The following is a 19,731-nucleotide window of genomic DNA, read 5'->3' on the forward strand; positions in this document are numbered from 1 at the left end:
GGTAATTTTAACCTTGATCTATTGGTTTAGATAATATTTATCTGATTTATCCACTGCAGGAAATTTTTAATTTTCTTGTAATTAAGAAAAACCTATGGTAGATTGCTGGGGTGACCAGCAGACCCTGAGCGAAGGATGAATGATTATTCTGACATAGAATTGCTAAGGGACTGCCTGGCTAAAGGAACCAGGCTTTTATTGTAACAGAAATTTGAGATAAAATTTATCTTTTAGATACAATCAGTAGGGTAAGTAATCTTGGGAGGACACGTATTTGCAGTGTCCTTTAAGCAAGGTCACCCAATCCTTAAGCATAAGGATTCCAGGAAACACCGGGGGTGTCTGCTTGAGCATAGACTTGTTTGGATAGGTCAAGGAATAATTAGGGGCGCTGTCTTTGGCACTCCTCCAAATCAGAATTCTGATAAATAGGGCAGGTAACCTTCAGTGAGAAGGCTAAAAAGGGCTAATTCCAATGTAACATTGATATTTGGGGGATAGTGATCTGAACCCATGCCAGCAAACTCTGTACATTCTTGATAACCATAATTAAGTCACTACCTCCTTCCCAAATACTGGTCTTGCAGAACCTGTTACTGTGAACAGTGCACTGCCCTGGATGGAGGGTTATTAATGCTGGCACCAGGCCAGACCATCAGATATGGCCTTGAGATCCCCAACACCTGGGGGCCTTTTTGCAAGGCCCAAGAAAAGGACTGGAAGCATAATCCATATTTGTGGGACTAAGATCACAGGGAGATATAAAGGAAAGCCCCATGCATGTTTCTTCACTCAAATCTGGAAGGCTGTGTATTAAACAGTGTCCCTCCTCTTCTTTGAAGCGTCCTTGGTTTTCTTTGGTTTTTTGCAACATCAGCACACTTCCCTTTTCTTGGAATGTCCTCCTTATAGATGTTCCAACCAAGTCTCACGTGCTCTCCAACAGTAGATTACAAAATTGGTCTCAAGTATTTCCCATTTGTGTGTGCAATTTGATTTTTTCAGTTTCCCCCTTCAAGACATGGAGCATTTCACTCCACCTTTGAACCTGGGCTTGGCCACATAATTTGCTCGGGCTTAATGGGACTTTTCTGTGAACAGTGCACTGTCCTGGCAATGCAAATGTATGTCCATGGAACTTTGAAAAGCACACTCAATGTAGCTCACCCTCTATTGTTGTTTTTTGGAATCCTGCAACTACCACTACTCAAGAAAACAAGGTTAGTAGGAAGGATGACGGACCAGGTTGAACAAAGATGAGCCATACCAGCTGAGCCTTATTCCCAATTAGCTTGCCAATTAGTAGATAAGTGAGTGAGGCCATCCTAGATCAGTGTTTCCCAACCTTCTCTCATGATGAGAATCACCTGGTGGAGTTGTTAAAACACAGATTCCTGAATCCCAACTAAGAAGTGCTAAACTAGGATTTTTGAGAACATATAGGTAAAATTGCATACCTAACTTAGTGCTCTGTATATAACATCTGTCTTAGAGCACTAGTTAAGTATACAATTTTACCTATATGTTCCCAAAAATCCTAGTTTAGCACTTCTTAGTTGGGATTCAGGAATCTGTGTTTTAACAACTCACCACCAGGTGATTCGCATCATGAGAGAAGGTTGGGAAACACTGTCCTAGATCATCCAGCCCAAACTGAGCCAGCCCAGAGCAGAAAATCATCCAGACAATCCATGGAATCCTGAGAAATTATAGATTTATTTTATTGTTTTAAACCGCTGAGTTTTGGGATAGTGTGTTATAAAGTAAAAGCTAATAATTCCCAGGGAGATACTTTGAGATGATGTCAATGTCTTATTTCACTCACAGCTGTTGCCAACTAGATTTATGGATTCTTGCCTTAGTTAAATATTACTACAAAGATTGCAAAATGACATTGCTATTTTTTTTCTTTTTTGAGATGAAGAAGGTAAGGATGTGGTATTATATTCTTCAAAGTATCTATGTCTATTAAGTGGCTGTGCCAACATCAGAACCAAAATCTTTTACCTGCTGGTCCTTAGCTTTTCTCAATTTGCCATGCAGAGGTAAGTTGCCTGATGGGGGAACAGAACTGTATAACTCACAGAGGGAGCAATAGAGAGAAATCACAGTGTCTGTCTCTGTGTTATGGGTGGCACTCCGTGTCCTCACACATTGTACAATGTGGCTCTTAATGTTTTTGAAGTTATCATATGATCCCCCAGTTTTGCCAAATAAACTAAGTAAGGGAAATCTAAGATGGATGAAGTGACACTGTGAGAGGGGGAAAACACCCTTATTGGACTCCCTCTTACACATAGGGAAACTGAGCATGAAGAAAGCCATGGGCCCAAACTAACCAAGTCACCAAAGAATCAAAGATGAGGCAGCAACTTGTCTCCAGCAGCCCCAATTTCCTAGAAGAGTCCCTCCCACGTGGCAGAGGGGGATAGGTCCCAAGTCTTCAGATGCTAATACTAATGGAATCTTAAGCTGTAAGTGTGCTTTGTGCCAGGCACTGCCCTAAAGCCCTTATTTATATGTTGATTCATTTGGAACCATGGCCTTTCTACACTACTAGTCAACCTTACTGAGAAATGACTGTCCATTAGCATTCCCTTTGAAATGCAAGCCTACAGGTACTTCAGGGTGCATAAGTATATTAAGACCATACCCTCCAGGCAAAAAGAAATTCAAAGATCCACTCTTTGCCTCTTCCTAAAAAAAAAAAAAAAAAAAAAAAAAAAAAAATTAAGAGCATAAGGAACCGTTTTTGCTTTCCTAGCTCTCTCGCCAACCAGAATCCTAGGACCTGGCAGGGCTGATGAAGTGTAAGGGATAAGGGGCCAAACTCCGCTCCGTCCTCTCTGCTTAAAGAGCGCCCCAAACTCAAGTTCCCCGCAGCATCTCCCCACCGCAGAGCTGAGGACTGGCGTGCGGTAGCCCAAGCGTTCCCAGGGGGCAGTCCCGGACGCCTCCACAGCCTCGCAGGAGGCTCTGGCTGGTGCAAGGGGCTTTGCGGATGCCAGCCGGCTTTTGCACAGCAGGGACCCCTGGGCTGCCGGGGTCGCTGGCGGGGGGGGGATAGGCACGGACCCCGGGGCTGCTCCGGTGGCCGTGCTTGCCAAGTATCGCGGGACTTGTGCGCGTCGCCGAAGCCGCGGCTCCGGAGCAGCAGGAGCGAGCTCGGCGCGCACCGCCCCAGCCCGGGGAGGAGCGGGCGCTGGGCGGGGGGAGGCGGGCCGGGGGTGCTGGTTACGTAAAGGCTCGCAGCCCTGTGAGAGGCCGCCGGGCTGGGTCTGCGGGAGGGGAGGGACCGCGCGAGGAGGAGGGGCTCCGGAGGAGCGGGCTGGGGCGGGAGGGAGGGGGGCGCGGGCGAAGTGCCCAGGCGGCGGCGGCGGCGGCTCTGCCGGGTGACAGCCTGCCGCGAGCCCTCGCTCGGCTCCGCGCGCCCCTCGGCCTCCGCGCCCGCTCTCGCCGCGCTCACGGAGCCCTCTCGCCCGCCGCCGCGCTATGAGGGCGCCTCTCCGGGGCCGGCCGAGAGCGGAGCCAGCTCGCTCCGCCCGCGGGGACGCGTGAAGCCGGGCGGCACGGGGAGAGGCTGGGCTCCAGGTGAGCGCGGGCTCGGCGCGCCCGGCACGCGGCGCAGGTGGCGGGCGCCCCTCCCGGCCGGGTCGGCGGCTGACTCCCGCGCGTGGACCGCCGTTGGTTCTCTCTCCGCGGGCTCCCGGGCTCCCATCGCAGGTCTCCGGCTCTCTTGCTCCCCATCTCTTCCCTGTGATTGTCTGGGGCGAGTCCCCTCCGGGCGGCCGGGGTGCCGGGGTGGGCTCCGTCCGCAAAGTCCTGCAGCGAGTGTCCGGGAGCGGCGCCCCGCGCTCCGGGCCGGTCCCGGGGCAGAGGGGGCGCGGGCGGACCGGGCGAGGCGGCGCCCCCAGCTCCCCGATCGCGGTCTCCCGCCGCTGCAGGGACGGAGGGTGGACCGAGAGGCGGGAGGCGCCGAACTTTCAAGCGCCCCGCGGAGCTGGGGGCGCCGGCCGCCCTCCGCGCCCTCCCGGCTGGGACTCTGCGGAGGGGCGGCTCCGACTTTCCACCGGCAACTTTCTCCCTCCGGCGGCGGGGGCCGGGGCCGCGGGGCGCGGGAGCTTCTGCACCGCCCGCTGCCCGGGACGCTCTGGATCTGGGAGTCTTCCTCTTCCCCTGCCTCCCTCTGCCTGTCTCTGTGAGTGCCCCTTCTGCCTGTCATGCTCTCTCACTGTCTCTGACTCAGTTTCTTTCTCTCCCTGGCTCCCGCAGTCCTCTGGGTCTCTCCTTGTTTCTCTCTCATCCATCTCCCTGCCTTTCCTGGGATGTCTCTCTCTGTGTGCCTGTTATTCTGCCTCTCCAGCTTTTCTCTCTCTCCGTGTGGCAGTGTTTTCTGCCTTTCGGTGCCTCTCTCTGTCTGCCTTTCTTTCTCATCTGCCCTGCCTCGTCCTCCCGACCATCCGCTCCCAGATCCCCAGGCGCCTCGGCCAGGGGAACGCACCCTCATCCACCTTCCGGGCGCCTTCAGGTGCAGAGACCTCCCTGCTGGGCGCTAGAGGGGATGGGATGGGGGGACTGGGGAGTGGAAGCAACCTGCCCTTGACGGAGCTGTGAAGTCGAGGGGTCGGGCTGAATGTGGGGCGCCAGGAACAGCCTCCCCTCCCGGGGCTCAAGGGTGCTGCGTGGCTGCCCGCGGAGCGCGCGGAGGTTGCGGGTTCGGAGAGCGAACGCTGCGGGCGCCCCTCCCCTTACCCGGTGCCTGGGATTGGGATCCATTGAATTTCTAGGTGGAGAGTCTACATCTCCAGCCTTTCCAGGCAGCGGGCAAACTCAGAAGCTTAGAGATCTAGTGGGAACTAGTCTCGAATGGGTGGGAGCCTTCGGGAGGCGAAGCTGTTACTAGAGGAGGAAAAAAGCCCGGGGTAGGGGTGGGGGTTCGAGGGCGGACTGCGAGGGGGGCGCACTGCCTGCTGTAAACTGTCATAGCCCTGGATCCTTGGGCGGTTTTCTTGGGGGGGAGATTGAGGTCACTCCTCGCGGAAACACAGCCCGGAGATTGTACTTGTAGGGCTCAAGACGTTTGGCTGCTCCTTGAAATTTCGCGTTTCCTTGGAGCCCTCAGATCTTTGGCTTTGTATGAAGGCTGGCTTTGCTTAAGGTTGCTACTCCGTGTGTGTGTGTGTGTGTGTGTGTGTGTGTGTGTTTGCACACATGCCCTCTAGTGTTAAAGAAACCTGCTGGCTTTAGAATATTGAAAAGTAAGGTCAGTCTGTTGGTGACTGACTTTGAACCTTCCTCATCTTGCACTTTTTTTTTTTTCATTGCATTGCATTTACTAATCTTTCCTTTTCACGGATCTCTACAAACTCTCCCCCGCCCCTCTCCTGCAGAATTAGAACCTTAATATTGAAACCTTGTTCCAGTGACTTCAGTGATGGGTAGATTTGGAGAATTTTCATAGGGTGAATGCTGACTTTGCATAAAAAGTGCCTTTCTCCACAGTTTGCCACAAGCCAGGACTTCACACCTTGTTCCTACACTCCTGCTCTCCTTCAACGCCATTGAGAATTTTCCTCACCTGCTCTTGTTTGTTTAAAAAGTGCTTTTAATTTACCGTTTCTGTGATGCTCAACCCATTCCGGGGCTTCCAAGGCACTATGTCTCACATCAGGGCTGGGGAGGAAGAAAACAAAGCTTTTCCAAAGGAGGTACACCACTGCAGTGTGCATGAATAATTCTGGATCCCAGAGTCCAGCATGGGACTGCGTGTGACGCAGATATGCACACCCTGGTTCCATGTGGGAAAACTAGTATTTACTAGTTTAATGGAAACTTGTCGACTGATTAGCATGCAGCTAATTATAGGCTTTGAAGTCACCAGCTATGCTTATGAGCCTATGTACAGGAAGTTGCATTTTGCCTTCCCCTCCCCCTATTGTGTTTCATTTAGACTTTTATGAATGGGACTAGAGGACCCCTAGAAGGGATATTGAAACATGAGTCCTCTGCCTTTTTTTTTTTTTTTTTTTTTTTTTTTTTTTTTTTAGCTCAGTCACTGCTTGAATTTGCCCTCTCTGCAAGTCTTGTTGGCTGATGTTCTTTAACATCATTGCAGACCATAGAGGCTCTGGTGATGGCTTTATTCAACCTTCCTACCTGAAAGTAAACAAGGTCATGCCATCGTTTGTGGGTGCATGCTTTTGTGTGTGTGTGTGTGTGTGTTTAACAAGGGAAAAGTTCTCTCTTAACGAATAGATGTGTCAGATTAAAGTATTTGGGGGCTACAAATTGATCTGCACACTGAGTCACTTATCTTAAATGATTTATAGGTTTCCTTACTGCTTTGAATATGTATATGAGAGGTATGATACTACATGTATATAAGAATTTGCCAAAATACTTGGAAATGTAATGAATGCCTCCTGATACATGATCTAGTAGGAATCTATGGGCTTCAGTATCGCTTTTCTGATGATTTGATACTCTCTCTTAAAACAGTTGGGGATTTGCCATGAGTATTGTTCAAAATCATGCTTAAGGCAATGTTGCTTTAAAATATTACTTACACATCACCCGATGCTCTCCCCATTTTTTATTTTTTTATTTTTGTATTTAGAAATAGCAAATACATAAAGATGAAATTCTGATATTGGTTGAGATATGTTCTGATTTCAGGTTATATACAGTTCCGTCAGAGTGGAATACAATGTTTCCATTTTGCCAACTTGATTCTGAGAAGTGGTAGTTGTGACAGGAACATTACCATGTAATAGAGATTGTGCAGCTTTTAAAAACTTGGTCATTTTAGGAAGAAGGTGAGAACAAGTAAATTAATACTTTTATTCTCTCTGGTTGGGCAAAAGAGAATATTGGTATTTCTGAATAACAAGGAAAGTAAGGGAAATGACTTAAAGTGTTAATACAGTCCTAACCTGTGAAATAAATGACACTATTTCATGTATGTGATATGTATTCATTATGCTTTAAGAAAATGAACACTTTTGTAGTTCTATTCTTTAACTAATTTGACTTCTTAGACATACTCTCAAGTGACACCTTATGCAATAAACCAATTGTGACTGAATTTGAATACAGCACCTTCTAGGGTTTGTGTCACTGTCAGCAGTAGGAATATGAAGACATCTTAAATTTATAAGATCTAACAGGATCACTACTTTGAAGTCTGAGTGACTGTATTAACTAGTGGTGTACTTATTAAAAAACTAGAGGCCCGGTGCATGAAATTCATGCATGGGGGCAGGGGGATAGGTGTCCTTCAGCCCAGCCTGCACTGCACCCTCTCCAATCTGTGACCCCTCGAGGGATGTCCGACTGCCTATCAGTGGGATCAGGCCTAAATGGGCAGTCGGACATCCCTCTCACAATCCAGGACTGCTTTCCTGATTGTCCCTAACTGCTTATGCCTGCCTTCCTGATTGTCCCTAACTGCTTCTGCCTGCCAGCCTGATCACCCCCCTGACCACTCCTATGCCAGCCTGATTGATGTCTAATTGCTCCCCTGCCAGCCTGTTTGCCACCAACTTCCCTTCTCTGCCGGCCTGGTCACCCCTAACTGCCTTCCCCTGCAGGGGTGATCACCTTCAACTGCCCTCCCTTGCAGGTCTGGTGCCTCCAAACTGCCCTTCCCTGCTGGCCATCTTATGGTGGACATCTTGTGTCCACACGGGGGCAGGATCTTTGACCACATGGGGGCAGCTATCTTATTTTTTTAAAATATATTATTTAAATTCTTTTCTTTTTTTTTAAAATATATATTTTATTGATTGTTTACAGAGAGGAAAGGAGAGGGATAGAGAGCTAGAAACATCGATGAGAGAGGAACATTGTCCAGCTGCCTCCTGCACTCCCCCCACCGGGGATGTGCCTGCAATCAATGTACATGCCCTTGACTGGAATCAAATCTAGGACCCCTCAGTCCACAGACCAACGCTCTAGTCTATCCACTGAGCCAAACCGGTTTCCGCAAGGGGGCAGCTATCTTGATTTTGTGTGTTGGAGTGATGGTCAATCTGCATATTACTCTTTTATTAGATAGGATAGAGGCCTGGTGCATGGGTGAGGGCCAGCTGGATTGCCCTGAAGGGTGTCCCGGATCAGGGTGGGGGTTCCCTTGGGTCTTGGGTGAGGGACCTGTGGTGGTTTGCAAGTCAGCCATGCCCCCTGGCGACCCAAGTGGAGGCCCTGGTATCTGGAATTTATTTACCTTCTACAATTGAAACTTTGTAGCTTGGAGCAGAGCCAAGCTTCCTGCTTGCTATGTGGCTGTGGCTGGCAGCCATTTCTGTTGGGATTTGTTTATCTTCTATAATTGAAACTTTGTAGCCTTGAGTGGAGGCCTAGGCCGGCTAGGGCAGGTGGAAAGCTTGGCTTCCTCCATTGCCTGGGAAACCCAAGCTTCTCTCCTGCTCTCTGTGGCTGTAGCCATCTTGGTTGGGTTTATTTGCATACTTGCTCTGATTGGCTGGTGAGCGTGGCTAGTGGGTGTAGCAGAGTGATGGTTAATTTGCATAGTACTCTTTTATTGGGTAGGATTTAACTGGGCTCTTATTCTAAATCCTTTCTTCTACTCTTGTCATCAGAATAAATACATGTAAAATATCAAATCAAGTATATATGCTCAGATTGACTCTGACAATTTATTATAAGACATTTCTTAACATCACTGCTTCCCCCACATATACATTATAAGTATATGTTTGAACACATAAATCATATTTACGGCTTTGACACTGCTTTGATAAACCATTTATCATTTTAACAGATTAGACTTTTGCCATTTAATTATGGGTGTAGCTGTTATTGAAGAGTCTAGCTTTCCATTGTTAAATTTAATACTTAGAGAATTCAAATAAATTATGAAAATGAATACACACATTAATTTAGTTTTAGTTGGTCATTCACTTGGAGCATTATAAAAAATTACCTTTGGGAACAAAATATAAATCAAACAGACCTTATTTACTTCATACTAATTTCTCCTTGATTCAGATTTAGTCCTATGTATATGTTCAATGTGGGAAGAAATATTTATGATAAAATATTTAATAGATTTCAGTTTGATTATCAAGACATAATTAAAGGTGTCTAAAGCCATTTGTGTGATTAATGTATGTCCTAAAGTCCCTTGTAAAGGCATTAGCTAAAATTTATTTTTAGCTATCAGTTTCCCAATTTTATTTTCTTAGTATATCTTGAAATCTATTTATTTAAGCTAAAATTCTTAATTTTTTAGAAGTTACTATTACAGATTATTAAAAGCTGGCTGGGGCCTAACGTTTAAAATGTAAGTTAAATTAGGGAGATATATCTTTTTTCTAATGTCCCAACTTTACTTAAATGTCCACATAGTTAGTATAGTCCTCATGAACTATCAGTTTCTTTCTTAATGTTTACCCTACTATAATCATCCAACCTGAACAATAGAACTAAAACAAGCTACAAAATATCAATTTTTAAAAGTGGTTCCATATTAATTGTTAACCCTCCTAATATAACTTGGAGAAGGATGTAGGGAAAGTAGTGAATTTTCCATCATCGATATGAACATATTTGTGATCATATTTTTTATGTGAGAACATTAAACAGACTGTCTATATTAAACATTGAGACTTTTGTATTTTTTAGAAGTACTTACTGTTAAGATATATGGGAACACGATATATCGTATCAGGATTTTAACATGATGTGGGATTAAGAGGGAATCTGATGCGTTAAATTACTTTAAATTGTTACATAAGTCTTATTTTAGCTCTTGTAGATCGTTATAGGGAAGAGTGTGATTAAACTGCTGTTTGGCACTTTGGTGAACATAATACATGAGCTTAGTAACCACTGTAAATAGAGAATTTAAAGCACAGCCTACATTTTCAAAATCATCCAAATTATACCTCAGAGATAGTAGTAAATGTTAACTTAGTCTCTTGTCTAATATTAATTGGCTTGATACTCTAAGCACAGCACCTTTTTTTTTTTGGTTAACAAAATGGATTTTGACATATGGGGAAGATTATCTTCCTGTAGACCAGAAGCATGATAACTGACTTAATTTCCTCTTGAGTTTTTAATTCTATAATTAGTTTTAGATGGAGAGGATGAGATTTATATGACTATCAAGACCCCTACACAATACTGCCATTAGTCTAATGAACGAAAAGTGGGACAAAAAACTTGGAAAGAAATATACATAAAGTATAGCCATTTTAATTTATTTATGAGGGAGTTAATATGGTTAATTTAGTTATAAGTTGATAAAATTATTACAATTTATTTAATACTTAACTTTGTAATTGTTTTGTGGTTAAATAACCCCGTGACAGGATTTACCATATTTTATCCTTAAAACCATGTGAATAGTATGTAGTTTTACTATCCTGAGTGTATAATTGATGACTCACTTGCTCAGAATCGCCCAGGCAATATGTAGTAGGGCCAGGGATCACATCAGTGCTTTCTGTCTCCGAAGTCAGTGCTCTAATAGTTCTCAGTCTGACATTTTTGCTGACTAATACATTTAAAAAAAAAATGAGTGCCAACCTCCATGTGAACATTTTCTGTTGTACAGTAAGAATGATTTACAAAGTCTACTTATGTCACCATCATTTTATAAAAGAAAGTAGGCATTTTAACACCAACTAAGATGATATAACTGAATCTCAAAATACAGTTCTTAAAATAAATTAAGCATCCTGTGCATTTTCCCACACTGCACTTACTTTTCTAATTTAACAAATACAGGTGAAAAATTCATTGCATTATTGGTAATTAATTTCACTGCATTCTGTAAACTGTGATTGTAATCCTTGTTAGCTTCACCTAGTATAATATACTGCCTACCACATGGACCCAAGTCAGCCACTAGGCACAGGACAGCATGGGCATCATATTCATGACTCAATGAGACATAAAGCCTAAAGCTATTCCATTCTCTCTCTAGTTGCAATTCAGGGCAATGCATTTGGAGCTGGGAAAAAAGCTATTAATTGTTCTAGCTTCAGTTGACTGCTTCAGTGTTTGTTGGAAGGTTAAGAGGGTTGGAGGTGACTTGTTCCTTCCTGGTAGTTAAGCACAAATCACTGCCACTAAGATGGTGCCAGTCTGTGTCCTGGGATGAGGAATGAGTGCTGGGCAAAAACACAAGGTGCATGTCTCAACTTCCTCTTCTCTCCTCCCCTAACCAGCAGTCTTCAACCTTTAGGGATTAGATTTCTGTTTTTGCCTTGGTGAGGACAAAGCAGTTTTGCTCTAGGTAAGAAAGAAAATCCCAAAGCTAAACTACCCTCTTTCCCTGAAAATAAGTGTCTTATATTAATTTTTTCTCCCAAAGTTGCGCTATGTCTTATTTTCAGGGGATGTCTTATCTTTCCATGCGCTAGGTCTTATTTTCAGGGAAACACGGTACTAACTGCTTTTAACAAAACTAACTGCTGCTATTAAATCCTAAGTTGCTTTGGTAGTGAATCCTTTGGCCATTGAAGAGGAAAAGAGGGAGGGTAGGGTATGTGAGATCCAGCTAACTGACCTAAGATTTTGTTGAGTGTCACTGCTGACAAACCAGTTGGCAAACTGAAATTACCTAAAGAAGTTTTTTGGTTTTTGTGTTTGGATATAGGTTGTCATGTCCTATTGATACAGATTCTCATTTGCCTCTGGTAGGTTCACAGAATCTCTCTCTATATAAAAGCCTAAGTGACTGTTAGACAGAACAACCAGTCAACCAGTTGCTATGATGTGCACTGACAACCATGGGGCAGACCTCAAGGCAGGAGCCGGGCTCACGGCTGGTAAGCACAGCTGCAGTGGTGGGAGCCTATCCTGACTCTGGCAGCATTATGAGTGGTGGCAGCAGGCACAGCAGGCCAGGATGAGTGCAGAGAGGTGCAGCGTCTGGCTCCAGTTCTGGCTCCTCCTTGGCTGCCTGATGCTTGGCGCACTGCTACATCCCTCAGGCGCAGGGGTCCTCAAACTTTTTAAAGTGGGGGCCAGATCACGGTCCCTCAGAGAGCTGGAGGGCCGGACTATATGAACTACTAATTCCTACTGTAACACCTTGGCTGCGCTCACTGCCCAAAAAACCTGGCGGGCAGGATCAGACTCCCCTGGGGGCTGCATGTGGCCCGCGGGCCTTAGTTTGAAGACCCCTGCCTCAGGGGATGTCTGACTGCCGGTTTAGGCCCAATCCCCACAGGCCAGTCCGATATCCGGCAGTGAGACATCCTCAGAAGGGCCCCAGATTGTGAGAGGGCGCAGGTCGAAGTGAGGGACAGCTACCCTCCCTTCCCCCTTCTCCCCCGCCCTCTGCCTACTGATGCAGACAGGAAGAAACAAATTAAATCCATAACTAAACCAGATTTCAAAATATAGACTTTAATCCATAACAAAAATCTACATCTGCCACTAACCTAATAAAAAATGCCTCATTTTTTGTAATGTTGTTGATACATTCTTTACATTACATGAGGAGATATTAATATGTATGAAAGAATTGGGGAAATCCTAGGGACTTCTCTTTTTTTCTCATGTACGTTTTTGTAAGCTTTGTATAGGATGGGATATCTATGCTAATTTGTAGTCACTGGTAATCTATAAGGAACTGATGTATCTATCTTTTATGAGGTGCATTTTCTCCTTATTCCTGACCTTTGGTTGATTTTCAGCAGCTTCCTGCTATTTAATATTTGTGTTTAATGCACCAAGACACTTTTAATTATACTTTTATTTAGTTTCTTTTAAAAATGAAAATCATTTTAGTCTGACTGGTAATTGACTAGATTATGTGAATTATTTTTATTAGATAATCCTGGTAATGAGTCAGTCTACCTGTCTTTTTGTTTGTTTGTTTTGTTGTTTGTGTGTGTTTTGACCAATCTGCACTTAAAAATAATTTGGTTTTCAGATTCTATAATCAAGTGAGAGTTCTTTGGATTACTAAGTAACCTAGTTTCAAAACAGTGCAGTCCTTTCTTTTTTCTCACAACAAATTCTGCCTCTTTTTCTGAACCCTCAAGGCTTACATTTCTTTGATTCTCTTGATAGTTTAGTCTCAAATGGGATTATATATATCATTTGTCTGGAAAAATATTAGAAACCGGCCTTTTCCTGATCATGACCCAGATTTTACCCATATCCTATGGATTTTCAGTGTACCTCTATATTTTCTTCATAAATAAACACTGAGTACATAATTTCCTAATACTCTTTTTTCCCCCCCTTCCAAATCTTTCTCCTTGCTCCTCCCTTCCTTTCTTCTGTCTTCATGGTACTCTCTGAACTGTCTGTTTCCTGTGGCTAAATAAATCCTCATGTATCAAGACTAAACTATGAGTTGTCTTGATTTTGTAAAAAAGAAAAAAAAAAAGAAAGTAAATAGAAAAGAGCTTTTGTTTATTTCACCATTTAGTCTCTGAATAGGTAAGAGGCAGATGCTCTAGCTCTTGCATCTGGGTCATTTAACAGGAGGCTGGGGATGCTAAATTCGCATCTCATTACCTTTGTCTACTTTTAGAATTGTGTGCTTGAGCCCTGTGGTCAGCTGGCAGTTGGCAGGTCCTGGCTCCGAGGGAATGCTGTTTATTTGAGGGGCTGCCAGTTTCCGTTGCCAGGCAGTTCTCACATTCCTTGGTCAGATTTTCCTTATAGAACATCCCATATGTGTTTCATTGGTAACTCTAGACTATTGACTTCATGTCAGAAATTCATTGTGGTACTATTATTGCTGGATTGAGATGAGCAATTTTTATAATTTATTTTCTGTGGCTCCCACTTTCTGACTTCGGGACAGTATTTTCCCTATTCCGTAAGCCTAAAGCAGATATTTTGCCACAGATTTTTAAAGAGTTTTATTGTTGTGCACTAAGTTGAGATGAATCGTAGGTAATTGGATGGTGCAGCTGAATTAACACATTGAATTGCCAGTTATGAGGCACTTCATTTGCTGGAGCAGACAACAATGGGCCCGTTTTGCTTCTACAATGCACGGATCCTTATTATCTGAATAAAATTCTAATTTGAGTGGGATAACATGTATGCATCACTTCCAGTCCTTTTGTAAGGGAAATAACCTCCGCAAATATATTTGCAGCTATCTCATTAAATAACTGAACTTCAATAAATCTTTTCTTTTAAGAATGTTAATCAGTTGTCTCATTCCACACAAAAAGGATAGACTATAAAGCATTTCAGAAACAGAAATCAGTAGTACTACTTTTATCCGTGTTCCTTAAGGTATATGCAGATGTAAAGTTTGCTTTTATTTCAGTAGAAAGCCTCATTTTAATCAGTGTGAACAGCATTGTTGTTCTCATGACAACGGTAATATGCAGCGCTGTATTAAGTTATTAAGGGGAAGAGTACAGAAATGGGGAGTGTGGTAAGTGAGGTAACTTAGATTATGTCTAAAATACTTTGGGTCCATTTGTTTGGTCTAAGTATGATTTAATTCGATTTAAAAAGATATGATTGCTTTCATATGAATATATATTCTCCAGAGTTGCACAGATTCCGTTCACTCTCTGCTGAATCACCCTGATACATGCGACATTTGAATTAAAACTTCTGTTGCAGAGCTAACATACAAAGGTGGTGCTCTCTGCTGAAAGGAACTGGTTTGGGTTGAGGGGTGGCACTGCACTTTATAAAGAAAACATAAATACTTGGAACTTTTGTTACTAAACACAGTAGCAGTCATGGCCTACAGAGTTTTAAAGATCAAGGGGCTAAGAGGAAAGGAATTGGATTCTAGTCTTCAAAAAGCCATCAATACATTCTGTAGTATGTCCTTTAAGTTTTCTGATTTTCAGTTTCCTCATCTTTAAAAAAAATAGCCAGTATCACTCTATATTCTAGTGTTTATTTTATGAAGATAGGACTATTAATTTCTTTGAAAATGAAATGAATTGTAACTTTTCTAGGTATGATAACACTCAAGACTGACTCAGGGTTCTTTTCTTATTTATAAATGTTATTGACATACAATATTAATTGCAAATGTACAATATACTGATGAGATATTTATATACCTTACTAGAGGTCCAATGCATGAAATTCGTGCATGGGGGGTGGTGTTCCTCAGCCCAGCCTGCATCTTATTCAATCTGGGATCCCTCTCACAATGTAGGACTGCTGCTCCCAACTGCTCGCTCGCCTGCCTGCCTGCCTTCCTGATTGCCCCTAACTGCTTCTGCCTGCCAGCTTGATCACCCCCTAACCACTCCCCTGCCAGTCTGATTGACACTTAACTGCTCCCCGGTCATCCTGATTGCCCTTAACTGCGCTCCCCTGCCAGTCTGGTCACCCCTAACTGCACTCCCCTGCCAGTCTGGTCACCCCTAACTGTCCTCCCCAGCAGGCATGGTAACCCCTAACTGCCTTCCTCTGCAGGTCTGGTCCTCCCAGCTGCCCTCCCCTGCAGGCCTGGTCCCCAACTGCCCTCACCTACAGGCCTAGGTCCCCCCAAATGTCCTCCTCTGTAAGCCTGGTGTTCCCCCCCTCCCCCCCACAACAGCCCTCCCCTACTAGCCTTATCTCTCCCAACTGCCCTCCCCTGCTGGCCTGGTCCCTTCTCCCCCCCCCCCCAATTGTCCTCTCCTACAGGCCTGGTCCCTCCCCCAACAGCCCTCCCCTACTAGCCTTATCTCTCCCAAATGCCCTCCTCGTTGGCCCAACCACCCCTCACTGCCCTCCCTGCTGGCTTGATCGCCTACAACTGCCCTCCCCTGTAGACCTGGACTCCTCCCACCCCCAACTGTCCTCCTCTGCAGTCCTGGTTCCCCCAGCTGCCCTCCTGGTCACCCCTAACTGCCCTCCCTGCTTGCTTGATCACCCACAATTGCCCTCCCCTGCAGTTCTGGCCCCCCCCCCCCCAAACTGCCCTCTCTTGCTGGCCTGGTCTCCCCCAACTGCCCTCCTCTGCCAGCCTGGTCTCCACCAACTGCCCTCTGTTGCTGGCTTGGTCACCCCTAACTGCCCACAACTGCCCTCCCCTGCAGACCATCTTTTGGTGGCCATCTTATGTCCACATGGGGGCAGCCTTCTTTGACCCCATGGGGGTGGCCAATTTGTGTCTTGGAGTAACGGTCTATTTGCATATTACTCTTTTATTAGATAGGATGAAATCATCACCATTCTGATACTATAAGTATTTATGACAATATTGTTGACTATATTCCCTATGCTCTATATTAGATCTACATTTCTTATTTCATAAGTGGACATTTTATTCTTAAACTCATTTTTCTACCTTCTTCCCCTACCATCTAGCAGCTATCAGTTTGTTCTCTATAAGTTTGTTTCTGTTTTGTGTATGTTTGTTCATTTGTTGTTGATTGTTTTCACTACATATGAGTGAAATCTCTTTGAGTGAAGGTGTTAATTGCTTTTTTAAACAGTGGTCTCTGTTCTCCTTTAAGTTTATCTCTTGATCTTAAGTATAACTGAATTGACCACTCAATTCAGAATCATGCATCTTTAGTTTTATAATCTGTAATAAATCACTTCCCAAATAAGCTTGTTTTGATAGAATTTTTCAATTATTCAAGGCCTTATTTTCTTTTAACATTTTTAAAGGCATTAACAATTGATTCTTTAAAAGGTCCTATCTCCATTCTACCTCTTTTTTTCTGAACATACCAAAAAATAAATTTTAAACACTAAACAATTTTAAAAACCATTTTTAGTGGTTTCCAGATAGAGATGGTGAATTCATATAGTCCTCTGTGTTGTTAAATTATACCAGTAACTGTGGTTACCTGATGTGTCTGCAGATTCACACAAGAACTGATAGATGAAGGATGGCCATTTCAACATTTGGCAGATGTGAGGATGTTGTCATCTTAGATTGGCAGCTGCTTTTGAAGTTCTCTCTGCTTCTTGTTGTTTGGGCTAGCACTTTAATTTTGTAGCTAATCAGAAATAGTTGCTTTACAAATGCTAGCTATTCCCAATGGATGTGAGAACACAGATGGGTCCCCCAAGAAATTACTAACTTGCTGGTGGTTTGAAGAATTTTGGGTGTTTGTGTGTGTGTGTGTGTGTGTGTGTGTGTGTGTGTGTGTGTGTCTATGTGTATGCTTTAGCATGTGTAGGAGAGAAAAAGTGAAAGAGAGAGAAAGAGAGAGAGAGAGAGAGAGAGAGAGAGAGAGAGAGAGAGAGAGAGAACGAGAACTGAGAACATTTCCCAGTTTCCCCCCATAGCTTGGGATGTATGCAACATAACACTTTTGTGGAAAATTGAGAAAGAAAATTCCTTTTAATTGATATGTTAAAATCTAGTTAATCTTTTATGATATGGAATGATAGATGATTCTGAAATGAGAAAAGAAATTAACCTTAAGGCATTCTTTAAAGCTGTGAGTGTCTGGTATCTGTTGACAGGTTGTGATTACAATCTCTTGGGCTGCCTCCTTTTATCATTTTCTGAGCAATTGGGCTCTTGGATGGTGACTCCAGGGCAGTGGGAGCTGTTTTGTCCTGTGATCTCATGGGGTTTGAAATTTGCCTTTAAGGTGAAGTTCTATATTAGAACCTTTAGTTTATGAACTACCCCTTGATCCTAAGATAAGTTTGGAGGAGGCAATGGAGCATAGTTGTGTTAAAGACACAAATGTAAGACAGTGGTGCTTACGTGAATGCAGTTCAAACCTTTCAACTCATCCAGTGACTAGCAGAATGACAAAGCAGTTACATAGCCTCTATGGAATTTAGTTACCTCATCTTTAAAATGGGAGTAGTAATAATACTAGCTAACACTAATACAACTCAGGTCTCTAATTGGGCACGAGGGTCTCTTTAAGTGCTTTACATAATATTAGCTCATTAAATTTTCATAACACTAGGAGCTAGATACTTATTTTCATCCCCCTAATAATTGTAACTACTTTAATGGCTTGTCATGAGGGTTGAGATGACAATACATGTAATGTACTGATCACTGTGCTTGGCACTTAGCAAGTACTTAACGGAGCTTAGCTATTCTTAGTGCATCTCCTTTTCCAGGGTCCTCTGCTGGCATTTAGTTTGATGGGTCCCTAGTAAATCTGGCCTGCTTAACCGATGTTCAGAATAGAAATCTCAGACCCGGAAGAGTTACTATGAGGGGTAATTACAAAGTCAGGTGGTGGGAGACAGTAAGTAAATAGGAATCAAAGAGAGGGTTGAAGCCAAGCAAAATAGAAATTCCAAAACACCATATTAGTGAAATATATAGAATGTTACATAAGAGAGGAGAAAAGGTAAATGTGTGGAAGAGAAGGACATATATCACGGTAAGTATTATATCATGATTTTGTACAAACTGTACATAATTCTTAACACTGCAATGCCATTTTGCAGAAAGTGATCTAGGTTGGAAAAAGGGTGGTAAGCTTCTTCATCCCCTATAACTTCACTTGGAAAATTCCAACATCACTGCTGATTTTTGGGGGGAATTCTTGGTTAAATGCAGTCATCTACCATTGTCACCTAAATTTTTGGTCCGCTTAGTCCATGTTATTTTTTCTTGGCTGATCCATAGAGAAATTGAAAGATGGGTGCTTTAGTGTGTGTGTGAATATGAAAAACAATAAGAAGTTTAAAATAACATTGTATCTTAGCCTCACTATCTGAATGAAAAATATGAAACATTATTATTATTTTTTTGTTTAGGGACACAAACTTTATGTTTAGTGTGTAATGTCTAGTTGTCTTTAAAAATGTTTAAATGGAGATTTTCTGTGTTTTTTTATTTTATTTATATGAATACATAATGTGAAATAACAAATTGTAATTGATTTCTCATTTAGAAATATTTGTATTCCAATTGCCTTTTCTTATCACTGAGGAAAATATGTTGTTTTAAACATTAATAGTTTGTCAGTTCCTTCACAATAATTTGTACAAATGATAATTACACATAAATTAATAAACTGCTGGTGGGAAGCTAATGATGTATCATGCTGTCTTTGATTTATTTCTGAATTATTTCCAGACTGCTGAACTGTACCAAGATTAATTCTTTAGTTAACCTACAATTTCCTCAACTCGTAATATGGAAGTTATTTTTTAAAATGGTAAAGGACTAACTTACCTTTTGTGAGATATTATTACATAAAAAGTGGTTATATAGGTTATTAAATAATATTTGTGTTTTATCTGTGTTTAAAAATCTTTCCCACACTAAAAAATAAATCCAACCATAGTAAATATCACATTAAATGTAAATGATTTACACCAGAAAAAAAATCCTTTTCTCATAACCTCTTACTACTTTTACTAGAGTGATTCAAACAATTTTCTAATGTTGTCTAAATTAACGTTGGGTCCCCAGCTTTCATTTGCCTAGTATTCCTGTTGACTCATTCTGAAGTTGTGTGCCACTTATATATCTGAAGTGTTACTAAAAAGAAAAGCTTTAACAACCTTGTAAAGGATTTCTACCTGAGAAATATTTAAAATCAAGTAATAATTTTTGCTTTGTTTTCTGAGCCATACATAAGATTAATCATTTTCAACCATGGTTACGATAAGTTACAGACAGACGATTGATTGGTTTTCTTGTATTGTTGGAACTATCTGCCCAAATATACAACCTATAATTATTTTATAGTAGGATGGTCCACTGAAAATTAACCTGATAAACTTACTTTGTGAACAGCTTTCATTTTATCATTTTATTTAACAAATTCTTTATAAGTTAGTAACTCACAAAATATATGTACTATTATTATAAATCTGAAACCA

General features: G+C 42.7%; 1 protein-coding gene across 5 annotated transcripts in view; it reads left to right on the forward strand.

Annotated features, from left to right (window-relative positions):
* The first annotated feature begins 3,361 nt into the window (after nucleotides 1-3,361).
* GALNT13 (polypeptide N-acetylgalactosaminyltransferase 13) overlaps nucleotides 3,362-19,731 on the forward strand; it is a 445,911-nt gene continuing 429,541 nt past the window's right edge. For 4 of the 5 annotated variants that reach the window (XM_084892276.1, XM_084892273.1, XM_084892275.1 and 1 more), the window contains exon 1: nucleotides 3,362-3,591. The gene's annotated coding sequence lies outside the window, so the exon portion shown is untranslated. The other variant, XM_084892274.1, reaches the window with a different exon arrangement.

This window comes from Pipistrellus hanaki (genome assembly GCF_964339955.1).
Source record: "Pipistrellus hanaki genome assembly, chromosome: 8".
In the NCBI taxonomy this organism is placed as follows: Eukaryota; Metazoa; Chordata; class Mammalia; order Chiroptera; family Vespertilionidae; genus Pipistrellus; species Pipistrellus hanaki.